The sequence below is a fragment of the Lactuca saligna genome, chromosome 5, assembly GCF_052625555.1.
Source record: "Lactuca saligna cultivar CGN05327 chromosome 5, ASM5262555v1, whole genome shotgun sequence".
NCBI classification, from domain to species: domain Eukaryota; kingdom Viridiplantae; phylum Streptophyta; class Magnoliopsida; order Asterales; family Asteraceae; genus Lactuca; species Lactuca saligna.
The window spans coordinates 239,313,987-239,330,797 of record NC_136421.1 but is presented as its reverse complement, the minus strand read 5'-3'; the positions used below and the strand labels follow the sequence as shown (position 1 = coordinate 239,330,797).

The following is a 16,811-nucleotide window of genomic DNA, read 5'->3' as shown; positions in this document are numbered from 1 at the left end:
TCTGTTTATGAGATAGCAACGAAGCCAAAAAGAATATTGAGAGTTCTGAATATATACATATATTGAATATTCATTGGTGATGGATGCCTTAACGCCTGTGGTTTATAGAAATGAGTTATCAAGCTATTTTAAATAGATAATTTTGTTGGATTCGAGTTGATTAGTAGCTAGCTGATCTCGTTGCAATTTGGAGGGATTGTGAAGAAAGACGATTTTACTGCTGCGTTTTGTAACGATTTGGATAGGTTTGCTGATTCTGTTACGAATGTTGTGGATTGAAGACGATTGGATGAAATGTACAATAAATAATAAGGATGATGCGCAGCTTTGTATCCCACATCGGATGAAAGAAGCAAGAAGCCAAGAGAAAGGCTGTGTATAAAAGGGGAAGCCATGGACTTAAACAAGCATACCTTTCTCGGCCTTTTGGCTAAGATCAAGTGTAGTATCTGTTCTTATCAGTTTAATATCTGATATGTGGGCCATCGGCCCACTCGATATTAATCTTATTTTTTATGGGGGAAGGCCCGTTACGGTAGCTTGCTGCTGGGGTTTTTCACGAGTCGCCTTGGTCTTACACTACTGCCAAGGCCTGGCTCACCCCTCCAATATCTAGTTTTAAGTCTTAATTAACAAAACTTAACTAACAGATCTTTTAATCTAATCGACACTTTCTTATTCATCATTTGTCAGAATCAGTGCCACTTAACCACATGAGTTATAAAATACAAATACCACGAGTTCTGTTGTTGCCCTTTGATACTTTTTTAAATTCCACTTCTATTTGATATAATAATATCGTGTAATTTCACCAAAACTGTGTTTTTTTGTGGCTGCAAAAGAAGAATACAAGTCATGATACGTAAGACATGTATTATGACTTTGCTTAACAAATATGGGAAGGTTGTTTAATCAAAAATCTCTTGTTGCAGAGGTTGATGATCATGCTTACTTGCTTTCTGCTTGGCTTGTAAGCCCTTCATGCTATATAAACTTATAACAATTATACATTCAGATTAGTATGTTCTACATTTTTTTTTTAAATAAATCTTTTTTAGCTATTGTGGCAATCGCAAAGACTGCAAGTGATGTGAAGGGTTCAGATATAAAACTCCTGATTGTTAAGCCTCTGGTTTATTGGACACTTTTTATCCTCAATGCAACTGCATTTTCCAGACCTCAAATTGATGCCATAATGTAACCATTTTTTAAATAATTTATATTTTATAATATCATGAGGTGCAAATTTTCATATACCTCGTTTGCTAAATGCTAATCTTATCTTCTACCACAGGAACATATCAAAAGAGCTAGCTGAAAACAATATGGGAAGTTTAGGACTTTGGGTGCTTGTGTGTAAAGTTTGTTGTCTCACATCGGAATAAGAATAGGGTATTTTACATGTTATAATTTTACTTTTGTTACCAACTTCGCACAAGACCAACACACGATGTGATTGGGCCATGGATCCATATTTGTGGGGTTCGGGTTCAGGAAAGTCCCCGGGCCTATTTCGCAGAGATGCAGATCCGTATTACAAATATATATGTGTCATCACGATGTATAAAAGAAAATTACGACTTTGTTAGACCATGCCGTATGTGTCATCACGATGCCTTTAAAGCCTGATGTGACATGGTCATAAAGTCAACAACACCTCAAATCTTGTTAAGGCAAATCTCATGGTAACGACAATGGAATCCAACGGTGAATTATTTTCTCTCTTATTCTTTTTACCTCTTAACATATTATACAATATGAATACCACGCCCACTTCTAATATGTTGTGGTTGCATGTGAAATGACCAAATTTTGGATGTTATAACCCCCACCAATACTCATGGTCTAAGAGAAAAGTGAGAAACTTAGTTGTTGTGTAATAAAAATATTACATAAATAGCCCCTATATAATACCTTAATTACAGAAATGATCTCTGTGTAAGACCAAAATGTAATAATGGCCTCAATGTAATAGCAGAATTATATAAATGGTCACTTCGTAAGAGAAAATTACAGAAACTATGTCGAAAATATATATAATTAATAAATCCATCATAACGTTCGAAAATCCCGAATAATAATTGCAGATTTTACTCAAGCTATGAAATATCAAAAACATGTTCAAATGTTTTTTTATTTTTTTATTTTTTATTTAGAAGTGTTTGAATTTGTTAGCTTTGAGTCAAGCATTTACAGTTGTTGTATTATTTATTTATTTATTTATTTTTTTCATTTTGGTTGTTTTAAATAAGTATGAACACTTGGTTATAAATGTGCATATATTTTTGCGCTTTGGGTCAAGCATTGTCCATTGGGCTTATTTCCCTTTCTCTATTTGGTTGTTTTAAATAAAAATAGTATTGTTGTTTTTCTTTTTCGATTTTCATCCTATAATTATTTATTAGGCATTATTACACAATATTAATATGGACATTTTTAATTGAAGATTTTTATGAACATTTTTAATAGAAGATTTTTTTTTGAGAAGTTAAATATTAATAATTGACTCTAAAAAATATTTCTTTATCATTGAAATATATTGTTTTCTAGATCAATAACATCAATAACTTTTATTTTATATAATAATTTTTGTTTTTACTTTTATACTAAATGTCTTATACCTAACAGTATGGGAGCGACAAAAATGCATCCCTCAGCCAAGGACCCAAGGTGAGGGTTTAGGTCTTATTCGAAACAAAAGGTCTAGATTTAGAAATAAAATAATATCAGAAGTTCTAAAAAATATTGAAGTTTTATATTAATACAATTAATCTTTTTTTGTTCAATAATAATGTTCCGACTGATTTTTTTTCCTACAATATTAAATATTAAACTCATTATAGTTGTATGATAATTTTATCTTCTTTTTTTTAAATTTTTTTTTATTATATAGCTAATGTTGTGCAACGAGATAAAAGCAAGATGAATTCTACATTTAGTAATATTTATTTTAAGAGTAAATTAAATACTTGCTCTAGGTGGTTTCCATGAAATAATATTTTTTGTCCAACTTTTAGCAAAATAACACCAATGGTTTTTATAGAGGGTTTTGGTAACAAGCATGGTCCCTGAAACCTTTATGTAAAAAGACAATAATGCCCTAAACTAAATGTGAAATAACAAAAAATACCATTACTTTGTTTTTGAATCCGAAAATGCTTCACACGCCGCTAGACAATACTTTGCCTCTTCCCTCTTCACCGTTGCTCGGACACCACCATGGAGGGTAACACCTATACGAAGTCATACACACATCTTTTAGTTCTTCCCTTTTCTATGCTCATCCCCATGAGCCGTCGGTCGGCGGCTATATATCTACAACTTTCACCAAATCGAAAATCATACTCACCTTAGACTTACGTTGGATTTCTAAATCGACGGTGTAAAAAAGTAATGAATTATCGATGTTTGCGATCATTGAATACGTGTCACCTAATTGCATACATCCAACAAATTTAGCGAGAGAGTGTTTTTGACCTTGGTCCATGCTTGGAATTTCAATTGAACGTTCTAACAAAGGAATGTCGTAAGTGTAACGTACGAAACTACAGTTCAAAGTAGCTACAATATGCAAACACATGATGATTTTTGGATTTGGTTTCTCGGATTGGATGCTTTCGAATGATTTCAATGCTCATTGATCCAAGTCGAAAGCCCTTTTGGTTATCACCTGATGACAATAAGTCTCACGCTTTTTTGAGTAAATAAGTACCGAGGTATGCTAGATCTTTGGCTGAATATTTTTCTTATTTTTTGAGATTTATCCTCGATGAAATCCTTTTACAAGAAGGAAGTCGTTGTTTTTGGAGTAGAATATTGTTCATGTTTTGATATGATAAGAATATGGTTGTTGTTTGATGTGTCTTTGACTTCTTTTTCATCGATTGTGAACGTTGTATCTTTTGTAGCACCGCCATCTGGTTTCATAAAATCTCCTCCGATGAGAAAGCAGGGCCGAAATTTATTCGGGTTTTTTGACCATATGATAACTATCGAATCTGGAAGGTGACTAGTCGGAGTTTTGCATTTCATAGATGTTGTTATAGAGTTGTTCGATGGAGGTGTTGCCGACCAAATTTGAGGTTGAATTGTTGGCGACAATTCAGACATTTATATATATACTAATTTTTAACTCCTTAAGCAAGAGTACTTTCATATCATTGTTTTTTTTCTTATACTAATTTACTTTTCTTATATATATTTGATACGTGTTGTTCCCTGATCCCACCTCCAGTTCTTGCTAACACATGTCTTCCACTGTTTCCATTCACCAATAAGATTAGTCCATCACACCACGGACGCCTCTATACCTAAATACAAAATGCTTTCAGTCAAAGGTCTCTACCGACTCACTCTCTACTTTTGCTCCCTCATCAACCTCTCCACCTTCTCTTTCTCTCTTCTTCCCATTTGTCTTCTACCGACAGATTTTGATGATTTCACATTTAACTTATCGTCTTCTTCACCATCTCTCTTCACCTTCTACTCTGCCATCATCAGCAAAGTGGTTTTTCCGATTATCGCACCTGTTGTATTTCTTAATACATCCTTCGACAGATTCCAATACCGGTGACTCAATAACGTTGTGGAGAATGTAACAAATTTGAAAGTCATAATTGAAGTCTACAACCTCATAAATTCCGATTCATCAAACTTTCTCCCTTTGTCCATCGTAAAGTGGTTCTCCGATTATGGCACTAGTTGTATTTCGTGTAACAACCAATTATTTCAGAGCAATGTAATGATTAAAAGTCAACTTTTTGTAATCTTTTATGAAGTAATAAAAAGTGCGTCAAAAAATGAAGTGTTCAGAAAGCTCAGTTTGAGTTTAAGTATACTAAGTGGTAGAGATCGTGATAAGGCTTTCAAAAATATAAAGAACACTAAAATCCGAGTTATAACGAAGAAGTTATAACCATTTGAAGACCCGTAGCAATATCTGTTAAAACATTTTTAAGCGTAAAATGCGAAATTTTGATAAAATACTTTTCATCCTTAAGTATCTAAATAAAAGTCGTAGATATCGTTAAACTGTAAATATACATAAAAAGAACGTCCAAATCTGACTTCATATGAGGAAGTTTTGATTTTTTCGAAGTTTCAAAATAACAATAGATAGCTAAAAACTCGAAATAAGGATCGAGCGATTTTTAGCCGTCGCAACCCAAACGAAAGTTGAAGATCTCAACAAGAGTATCGCAACGGTAAAAAGATAGATGAAAACGGACATCGAATGGAGAAGTTATGGATTTTTAACGGACTTTATCAGCTCCGACCTATTAAAAATAAAGTCAAAACTGATGGGTTTTATACAAACAATCCTATGTGTGCATGCAACCCTAGTATTGGATCTATGTTTTCACTATTAGTTATACAACTTTATGAACACAAAAAGAAACCTGGCATGCTACTATAATTTTCGAAATTCATATATAAAGCTAGAATACATACCTTTTGGTGTTATATAGCAATAACAACTAGTTCCTTGAATTTCCTTAGCTCTTGAAAGCAAGTACCACAAGTGTAGTACCTCTAATGGAGTCACAAACACCATATGCAACTTGGATGAAGAGGAGAAGAAAAAGAGGCACCAAAAATGGCTGGAAACCCTAATAGAAGTGTTGTCCACGTTTTTGGGGCCTAAGGGGTCCTTTATATACTTGTGTGGGCTGCTAGGGTTTCAGTCAAAACCCTAATGGACAGCTTAAACTCTAAGCAGCCCATTGAACCTTCTGGACAAGGCTATGGACGAAAATATGATGGGCTTCCATCATAATTTCATTCACCCCTTATTCCTTTAGCATTCCTTAGCCCAATAACTCAATTATCCAATAATTGCAGTCCAGTCCCCTATATTTAATTAATCTCTTTTAGTCACAAAATTAATTCTTAATTAATTATTGACTAATATTAATTAAACAATATGATTTCCCCTTTAATATATTATTCTCATAATATATTAATAAATCATATTTAAACATTTCTCTCCTTAAATCATCCTACATATTGCTATGGTGAAGGCAACCCAAAAGGACCATGCTCATAATCGGGTCAAGTACATACCAAAATAGTTATGGACTTAGACACTAATCCAACAAAAACTAGCCGACAGAGTCTAAATGAAAGTCGTAGAGTACAGTCTCAATTACGCGTGGATATAAAGAAGGCAGAAATCGGAACTCGTACGCGAAAGTTACATAATTTAGAAGTTTAAAAAATCAAACTACGCCCATCGTAGTTTGATGTACGCCCAGCGTACTTAGGCGCAGAGCCCCGTCCCATCGGCTAGCAGGCTTTCCCATCGGCTAGACCCGAGTCGTAAGCGCTGACGACTCCGGAGTACACCCCGCGTACCCCTAGAGTACGCCCAGCATACGGGATGCTCCAACACTATATAAAGAGTGCATGAGCTCCGGGTTTTTGGCACACAACCTCAAACTCTCTCTCACTTTTACACTCCTTTAAGCTCTCACTTACGCGTGGATATAAAGAAGGCAGAAATCGGAGCTCGTACGCGAAAGTTACATAATTTAGAAGTTTAAAAAATCAAACTACGCCTATCGTAGTTTGATGTACGCCCAGCGTACTCAGGCGCAGAGCCCCGTCCCATCGGCTAGAAGGCTTTCCCATCGGCTAGACTCGAGTCGTAAGCGCTGACGACTCCGGAGTACACCCCGCGTACCCTAGAGTACGCCCATCATACGGGATGCTCCAACACTATATAAAGAGTGCATGAGCTCCGGGTTTTTGGCACACAACCTCAAACTCTCTCTCACTTTTACACTCCTTTAAGCTCTCAATACTACCCCGACACCCCCGGTTCCCTATCCAAGCCTAGATGGAGGTCTTACGCTCCCGAGATTCCCGAAGAATCAGTCTTCCCCAGTCGAAGTTCTGCTTGATTCTCGTCTCATTATCTTCAAACTAATCAGGTGAGTTTATACCCCCATTTCTACGCTTTTAAATGCTTTTGAAATGCTTTTAATACTATACGGGGGAGAATACAAGTAAAAAACGCAGTTGTACTCGCATTAAAACACCGATCTTTTGTTGTACATTGCATGATGTTTTTCTAACTATCAAATGGATTAGTTATTATGTAACATCTTACACTACTTTACCTTTTGAGATACAACATGATTTATAAATAGAAATATGTTTTATTTATATATACGCATACGATTTCATACCAAAAGCAAACGTTTCAACTACAACATTTTATATTCATGGGAATATACACATAACTACCATGGTTTTATCAATACTATGGAAAAACGATAGACTTTACGGAAACACACATATAGTAATACGTGACTTAATTGAGAATTCATGAGACAACATCTTCACTACCTTTCGGGTACTACCGTAGGTCCTGTCTTATAACCAGAATCTCCCGTCCGGAGAACGTGGCAAGTGTGTATAGATCTATACGGGACTAATGATCTCATAACCTGATTGTTAGCTACAGTCCGCGGGGTGACAAGTGTCATAACGTTTCGACTCCTGAAGAAAGTTGTTGTAGGAAAAATATGATAGTATGGTTATGAGAACTCACCGAATATACAATTATTATGGTATTATGTTTTTACGGGAAAAGCAATATTTTGTTTTACTTTTACGTACCACTATAATCTTCTTATAGTTTTATTTTGATAATAAGACTATACAACAACATTTTTATAGTGCTTACTGTTTACGGTCTTGGGCATTTGAGATTGCATTTACACTTTTAGGAAAATAAGGGATTTTCCTGGTTCAATACATACATTTCATACATAAAACAATTTACTACACTACTTGTAAGAAAATATCGGATTTTCTGGAAAACATACACGAACTTACGAATGGCATTCATTTTTCTCAAAACACTACTTATGAACTCACTAATTTAATTGTTGATATTTTTTCTTTGAAATAACTTGTGTTCTCAGGGAACCGTTAAGGCAGGTGGTCTGCATCTTTTGAAGACTAACGCGATGACGTTATTTATATATTTTGAACATGATTTTGTATTAAACTTTTGAACCTGTAATTAATACAATCATGTAAACTTTTCAATATATGTAATATGGTGGTGTGTACTTTCTTTACTATTCATTTGTGATGATACTGAATATGACGTCCTCTGCCTCCGAACGTTTCCGCCGTTCTGGTTTGGGGGTGTGACATTTCCCCCCGATGGCGTCCAACACATCGACGCCAACACTGAAGAACCCTATAGCGACGACAATAACTGGAACCCACAACTTGAAACACAATGGTTCGTCTTCTCGCTTAATTTTGTAGATTAGAGTTGATCTCCGGTTGTTCAGTATTTGTTAACAAACCTGCTCTGTTAAAAAGAAATTAATTTGGGCCTTACTGTATTCTTTTTGTTGTTCAAAATTTACAGATTGAAGATGCATATTAAGTGCTCGATGAAATGCTTCAAAGAATATTAATTAGTAAATTTGTTGTTGCTGTTGCAGATTCTTGGCAAAGCTTCCGCAGGTTTAAAAATAAGTTCTCTTTTTTTAAAAACGCATTTGTTAAGTTTTTGTACTTGCTATGTTTTTCTTTTATGAAAATGTTTTGAAATTTTGTAAATAGAAACTCTTTTCTATTGTTCCACATTTTTTTGAACAGTGGTGTGTTCTTGAAAGTCAACAAGCAATACTGAACCTACGTCACAGGGTGGGAAAAACAAATAACAATTGTTTAAGATACAATATTATTTAATTTATGTGTAATCATTTGTTTAGTTTTAGGATATGGAGATTGTGGAAAGTCCGAAAGAGTGTGAAACTAGCTACTTTTGTTGGTGTCAACATGCTTTTGCTAGGGAAATATATAGCAAGAAACAGGGATGCATGTCTGATGAATAAAAATGATTGTCTATTCGATAACTGTTTGTGTATGTTGTTTTCGTATTCTTTTGGAGAAATGTCAAGCTTTCACAGTTTGTAAATTTAGTCTTTTTTTATATCGCTACTAGATGTTTTTTACTTATATATTTTGTTACTAATTATTATGTTTATAACATGTATTTCAGGCATGTAAAAAGCTCAACCAAATTGACCTCTCTGATTGTGAGATTTATGCCTCGTCTGAGCCCTGTCCTATGTGCTCTGGTGCCCTCATCTTTCAAGAATCAAGGCGCAGTTTCCTCTCTTAATCTAAATGGCATCTTTATAAACAAATATGTCCCTCTTGTAACAAGCTTTTATGTTCTGCATTGAACAAATAGTGTAAATGACTATTTTAACCCTCTAATCCAAAATGCTAACTAATTTTCAAATACACTGAAACACAATCAGAGGTAATCGGAATCATCGTAATGAACTTCGGACAGTCAGAGTCCATAAGGCTCCACACTAGTCTCAGCCTATTTGGACCTATTCTAGTACTAGATCCGCGGACTTTCTACACCTGAATCCATAAATATAATCACATCGTCTGTTGGTCCTGCGTCAATCTATTAACAAAATTTAATTTATAACATGCAAAATACCCTCTTCTTATTCCGATTTGGGACAAACAAATTTACACACAAACACCCAAAGTCCCACAGTGTGCCTGAATTCGTATGTGTTTCTCCAGTTGCAAACTTCCCATATTGTTTTCAGCTAGCTCTTTTGATATGTTCCTGTGGTAGAAGATAAGATTAGCATTTAGCAAACGGGGTATATGAAAATTTGCACCTCATGATATTATAAAATATAAATTATTTTAAAAATGGTTACTTTATGTCATCAATTTGAGGTCTCGAAAATGCAGTTGCATTGAGGATAAAAATTGTCCAATAAACCAGAGGCTTAACAATCAGGAGTTTTATATCTGAACCCTTCACATCACTTGAAGTCTTTGCGATTGCCACAATAGCTAAAAAAGATTTATTTAAAAAAAATGTATAACATTCTAATCTGAATGTATAATTGTTATAAGTTTATATAGCATGAAGGGCTTACAAGCCGCTACAAAGCAAGTAAGCATGATCATCAACCTCTGCAACAAGAGATTTTTGGTTAAACAACCTTCCCATATTTGTTAAACAAGTCATCATACATGTCTTATGTATCTTGCCTTTCATTCTTCTTTTGCAGCCACAAAAAACAAACAGTTTTGGTGAAATTACACGATATTAGATCTAATAGAAGTGGAATTTAAAAAAGTATCAAAGGGCAACCACAGAACTCCTCGTGGTATTTGTATGAACCTGACAAGTGTTATAACTCATGTGGTTAAGTGGCAATGATTCTGACAAATGATGAATAAGAAAGTGTTGATTAGATTAAAAGATCTCTTAGTTATGTTATGTTTATTAAGACTTAAAACTAGATATTGGAGGGTGAGCCAGGCCTTGGCAGTAGTGTAAGACCAAGGCAACTCGTGAAAAACCCCAGCAGCAAGCTACCGTAACGGGCCTTCCCCCATAAAAAACAAGATTAATATCGAGTGGGCCGATGGCCCACATATCAGATATTAAACTGATAAGAACAGATACTACACTTGATCTTAGCCAAAAGGCCGAGAAAGGTATGCTTGTTTAAGTCCATGGCTTCCCCTTTTATACACAGCCTTTCTCTTGGCTTCTTGCTTCTTTCATCCGATGTGGGATACAAAGCTGCGCATCATCCTTATTATTTATTGTACATTTCATCCAATCGTCTTCAATCCACAACATTCGTAACAGAATCAGCAAACCTATCCAAATCGTTACAAAACGCAGCAGTAAAATCGTCTTTCTTCACAATCCCTCCAAATTGCAACGAGATCAGCTAGCTACTAATCAACTCGAATCCAACAAAATTATCTATTTAAAATAGCTTGATAACTCATTTCTATAAACCACAGGCGTTAAGGCATCCATCACCATTGAATATTCAATATATATATATATATATATATATATATATATATATATATATATATATATATATATATATATGTATTCATAACTCTCAATATCCTTTTTGGCTTCGTTGCTGTCTCTTAAACAGATCTCTTTTTCATTTTTTTGAAGCATCAAAAATTATGGTTTGTTATAGTCTACAAGTCTCTAATCGCTGAGGATCTGAATTAATAAAACTACAATCACTTTCAACCGATTAGAATTCAAGAGTGGTAAAAGATTTTTCTTCCCATATATGCCCTTGGAATGTGTTCTTGAGAAGCTTTTCATTGCCGGAATAACAAAGCTATGCTCACACAAGATCATCGAATACATGATGCAAGATTTTATTGGTTATCTTTATAAAGAATGGCAGGCCTACCAAAACCAAGGAGTTTGGATTCCTCAAATGGAAAAGGGTATTTTGGAGTTTTCACTACGTGGAAGAAAAATAAAAAATGTGAAATTGAGCAGCGTCGGCATTTTGTTTTCTAGTTGATTAGATCATGGCTTGGTGTCTCTTATACTCAATTATACAACACAGAGGTCATTTAGCCCAAAGTTAAGCATTTGGAGTATTTCATGTCAAACAGAGTACTTTTAAAATTATATTTTAACTTGAATTTGGAGGCCTCTAAATCTATGACGAAACAGCATGAAGTAACAAAATTGTGTTAATTGTTGATGCATCCACAATATTTACAGAATTATATACCAAATAAAGATTATGAGGATGATGATGATGATGATGTAAAAGATTCTGGAACCAATTCCAAAGAAGAAGGCATCGAGTCCATAGACGTGAATGAAATAAAGAATATGTCTAAAGATGAAAATCATGTAAATTCCAAATCTGCAACTTTCAGAGCTAAAATCTCCAAATCTGATATTGTTTCAAAAGGCATTGACAGTTATGTCCCCGAAGAAGAACAGATCAATTTGAGTTCCGTTTTATTAAATGAGAAAGACAAAGATCGACCATTTCCATCCCTTGAATCCCTCCTTGGATCCATCAATGGTGTTCATGATAAAGATCAACACTCATGTCAAGTTAGGACTCTCAACAGTTTCACGGTTCATTTGCTGCTTCACGGAATCAGCAGGAATTGGAATCTCGAATTCCATTCCATGGTATGTTTGATTGCCAATCTGTGATAGAAATGGACGCCTTCGGGGAAGGAATAGGGGCGGTCTTATTGCAAAATGGATGACCGATTTGCTATTTGAGTTTAAAATTGGGACTTCGTATGAAAATGGCAGCCACATATCAAAAGGAATTGCACGCGATTGTTGAGGCAGTATATAAGTGCAGACAATATCTCATAGGGAGAAGGTTTGGAATTCGGAGAGATCATAAGAGTATAAAAGCATTGATGCAACAAGTAATCCAAACCCCAATACAACAACAATACGTCCGTAAGCTCTTGGGATTTGACTTCAAAATTGAGTATAAAAGCCGGGGTTGCAAAGGTTTTTATGAAAATTGAGTATAAAAGCCGGGGTTGCAAAGGTTTTTTTTGTCATAAAAGCCTCCCAATTTACATAAAAAAAAAAAAAAAGGGTTATGCCCAAAATCGTTTTTTTTTTTTTTTTTTTTTTTTTTTTTTTTTCTTTTCACAGATGCCTAACATTTGCCCCTCATATTTCATTTTAATGTTTTTTTCGGTTCCCGTTTACCAACCGGTTACATCCCCCTTTTAACCCCCAAACATCATCATCTTCCGTTAACATCGATCCAAAGTCTTTCCCTTGTCTTCTACCCTAAGTATCTGTAAAATGTCGACTAATCTGCCAAATCAAGCTTCTAAGGTGGTCCAATATCGAGAAAGAAAAAAATAGTTAGATGTGGCTGTGGAGATGTGTGCAAGGTATTTGTTGCTCGAAAACCTGAGAACTATGGAAAGAAGTTTTACGGGTGCCCTAATTACAAGGTAAGCAATTTGCCCCAATTTGTAAATTTCTTGAGAAACCTTGAAAAGGGTATGTAATTCATACAAATTATTGTTTTTTCTAGGTGGAAGAAGAGCACCGTGGTTTTTTCAAATGGTACAATGAAGAAGATGACCACATTATCGACCAAACTCACACAAAGCATGGGCAGGGGCAGGGGCATGGACAGTTGAAGACTTTGGTAGAAATAATTGCATGTCTCTTAGTTCTTATTTTTGTAATGGTGACAATAGTTGTTTTGAAGATGTACATTATTTTGGATTGGCTTTTGGTAGAATGTTTGGATCGACTTGGCTTTTGGTAGAATGTTTGCATTGATTTTAGTTGCAAATGGAAGTACAATGCTGAAATTGGCTAGTAAATGTTGTTTTGGATGAAGATTTTAGATACAAATTATCTATGAAATGCAAATGGTAAACTACAATGATGAAATGGTACAGTGTTGTGAAATGGTAAACTATAATTAAGTGGTACAATGTTGTGAAATGGTAAAGTACAATGAAATAGTACAATGTTGTGAAATGGTAAAATACAAATTATTTGTGAAATACAAATGGTAAACATAACAAACATATGGTTCATAATATAGATTAAATTGCTAAATGTTCAAGTACATTACTGAAATTGGCTAATTGTAGTTACAAATGGTACATAATATAGATCCAAGTGGTATGGATCAAAAAAACATAATATAAAATAACAAACATATTATAACCATAATGGGGGGATTCATTACATCATATTCATGTACTATTACAAAAGATTACAAAAGATCAACTAACATGTACTATCCATCCATTTGTAGCAAAATGCCTAAAATATATCCCAAAAAGGCAACCCAAAAGGTACATGAGAACAACTAGATGAAAGGTGCACTTAGTGGGTGTATAAACTAAGATGTACAAAATGTACCAAAAAGGGCTTCTTGTGCAAATGCCTAAGTATACTATCCCCACCTAAATCCCCCATATACATAACTAACTACTCCAAATTCACTGGATTTGAACATGTGGAACCACCCCCATCTTTATCAAAAACTGTCTTTTTAAGCTTTAGTTTAGTGATCTTCTCTGATGGCTTTATTTTCCTTGTCTTAGGCAGTATCAGATGGCCTTCATCACCAACCACATTCCTATCATCAGCAACCTTATTATTTAGAACATCACCAGCAACCTCATTCCCATGATTAACACCTTCACCTTCAATCACATCACCATCATCTTGATTTTCAACACCTTCAACTTCAATCATTTGACATCCCCAAAATCTCGGCCAGAAAAAACCGATTTCATTTATGCTTTTTAAAATAATTTTCAGAGTAAATCCTTTTAATTTTAAAAGAGATGCGGAATTTGTTCCCAAAAACAAAACATGATAAAATAGATATTTATCAAAACATTTCATAAAGAAATATGATTTCATTTCATAATCAAAAGTCGGGATGTCATGTTCCGATACAGGTCATAAAGCATAAACGATAGCATTACAAGTCGTTCAACAAATATATACATATACAGACTTGTAAACAAAAACAACTTGATGTTCGCCCATCTTAAGCTCTTGCGCCACTTCCTGTAAAATAAATCAACTGAGTGGGTCAGGCTTGGGAGCCTGGTGAGCATATAGGGTTTTCAACCCACAATAATTATATTTAATTTCAACAATCAACAATAAACCCGATTACCCATTCCCGTTATCCTCACCTTACGTTCCTAAAAATAACGTCTATTATAAGGAACCTATTTCAGGATTTTTCATCGGGACGGACATTACTGCAGAGGGGCTTCCTCAACAATAAGTGTCCTAAAGGCAACCATGTGGGGGATAGAGTACACCGGTGAACACGTCGTTCACAACACCTACATGTAATGAGCCTGCTAGTGTTCCACAGGACAATCTAGAATAGTCCGTGGTCGTCATCCATACTCTGCTGAATGACTAGAATAACACCAATAACACCGAGGCCTCTCATCTGTTTATTACACACCAATTACCTACCCATGTTCTACCCAACATATTAGTAGATAAAAATATACATTTTTATACATTGTTTAAAAACCTGTATAACATGTTTTAATCAACACATATTCCACATAACAGATGAGGCATACACACATAACACATATTTCATAGAGAATACATCAGATCTATAAGATAGAAGAGAGTGAATATACACTCACACGTATAACAACCAAATATATACACATAACACGTATTTTATAGGAAATACTTCATAATATTGCGTTGGAATGAAAATAACTACACACTCACTTGATCAGAAGATGATCGGGCAGCACTACGTCTTGCAGAAGAGGTGTTTCTCCGTAGATCTGGAAGATCTTCACAAAACCGGGCTCCTCGCGGGCAGCGTTTCAGCTCGGGAATAACGCTCTTCGGGATCCTCGGGGCTTCGGATCTTGCTTTGGGGTTCGGGAATGATATCGGGGCTTTGGGGAATAAACTACACGCAAAACGAGGCAAAACTTAGAGAGAGGGAAGAGTTTGAACAAGAGAAAATGGCTGAATTCGAGTTCTATTTATAGGTTGCTGGGTCTGGGATTACGCGGGGCGTAATCTCAAATTACGCGGGGCGTACTCAGTACGCGGGGCGTACTTTGACGTCACTGCGTGCGTCGACTGGTGGCACTCGAGTATCGGTCAGACAAGTTGCATCCGACTGAGTACGCGGGGCGTACTCAAATTACGCGGGGCGTAATTGACTTGTCAAACTTCTAAATTGCGTAACTTTCGCATACGAGCTCCGTTTTCGACGTTCTTTATATCCACGCGAAGGTCAAACCATACTCTACAACTTTCATTTAGACTCCGTCGGCTAATTTTGACTTTTATTTTTATTATTTATTTTTAGAGGGCCGGGACAGAAAAACTTTGTTATAAATTCATAACTTCTTCGTCTGACGTCCGTCCTCACCTAACTTGTCATCGTTTCGCTACTAACAACGAGATCTTCGTTTCTCATTTAGATTGTTTCAGCTAAAAACCGATCGATCTCAAATCGAGTATTCGGGCTGCATACTGCTAAGTCGAAACTTAGAAAAATCACAACTTCCTCATACGAAGTCAGATTTGGGCGTTCCTTTTATGCACGCTCTCGGTTTAACGAAATCTACGACTTTCATTTAGATCACTAAGGCTAAATATCGCTCTATCTTAAATTCATATTTTACGTCACTCGGCGTCGTGTCGGTTCTGTCGCGAAACTTCGACAGGTCATAACTTCTTCGTTATAACTCGGATTTTGGCATTCCTTATATCTCCGGAATCCTTGTTTCAACCACTACAACTTTATGTAAAGATGTCGGGCTTATCTCACACTTTAATTTTGACGCTTATTTTATTCTTAATTCATTAAATTATAAAAATTAAGAAAATACACACATAAATCACATAATTCACAAATAATACATTTTTATTATTTAAAATTTAGTTACAAAGGTTAACCTAGACTATTACATTGCTAAAAATGGCAAACCCAGAAACACGGGCGTTACAAATCACATCTCCATCATTTACAAAGTCAGCTTCACATTCACCTTCAATCACATCACCATCATTTAGAACATTATTTACAAAGTCAACTTCACCTCATCAACATCAAGCTCATCCTCATTTAAGTCCCGATGCAATAAATAACAAGGTTAATAAATTACTATATCATATAAAGGGGAAAAACATATATTTAAAATTACAAGGTTAATAAATTACCATTGCAACTGGTGGAGTGTCTTCAAGTTCAATTTCCAACCACCCCATGCTTTCAATTTCAGCCATGGAATATCATGCTTCAAGTAAATTTGCTATTCCTTCAAAATTTATCTTTATTTTATCTGGGAAAACATCTTATGCATGTCCTTCAGTGAATTCAGGTTCTGCACTACCTTCATTCACCAAGAATTTGATCAATTGCATCTCCAACTTCATGAAGACTTTGTTTTAAATCTTGGGCAACCTTTACTGGAGCATCACCTAC

At 35.2% G+C, this 16,811-nt stretch overlaps 1 long non-coding RNA gene and 2 other non-coding genes across 4 annotated transcripts; 2 read left to right on the top strand and 1 right to left on the bottom strand.

Annotated features, from left to right (window-relative positions):
- Positions 1-409: 409 nt before the first annotated feature.
- LOC144999380 (U2 spliceosomal RNA) lies at positions 410-606 on the top strand. The gene has a single exon (XR_013660855.1). It is a non-coding gene; the product is annotated as a U2 spliceosomal RNA (small nuclear RNA).
- Positions 428-1,720, top strand: LOC144997663 (uncharacterized). 2 transcript variants are annotated; one of them, XR_013659896.1, is made up of 3 exons: positions 428-970; positions 1,059-1,197; positions 1,295-1,720. It is a non-coding gene; the product is annotated as an uncharacterized LOC144997663 (long non-coding RNA). The 2 variants fall into 2 exon arrangements; XR_013659895.1 differs by having other exon boundaries at positions 428-1,197.
- An 8,602-nt stretch (positions 1,721-10,322) lies between these two features.
- On the bottom strand, positions 10,323-10,519 carry LOC144999399 (U2 spliceosomal RNA). Its single transcript, XR_013660872.1, has one exon. It is a non-coding gene; the product is annotated as a U2 spliceosomal RNA (small nuclear RNA).
- Positions 10,520-16,811: the final 6,292 nt, after the last annotated feature.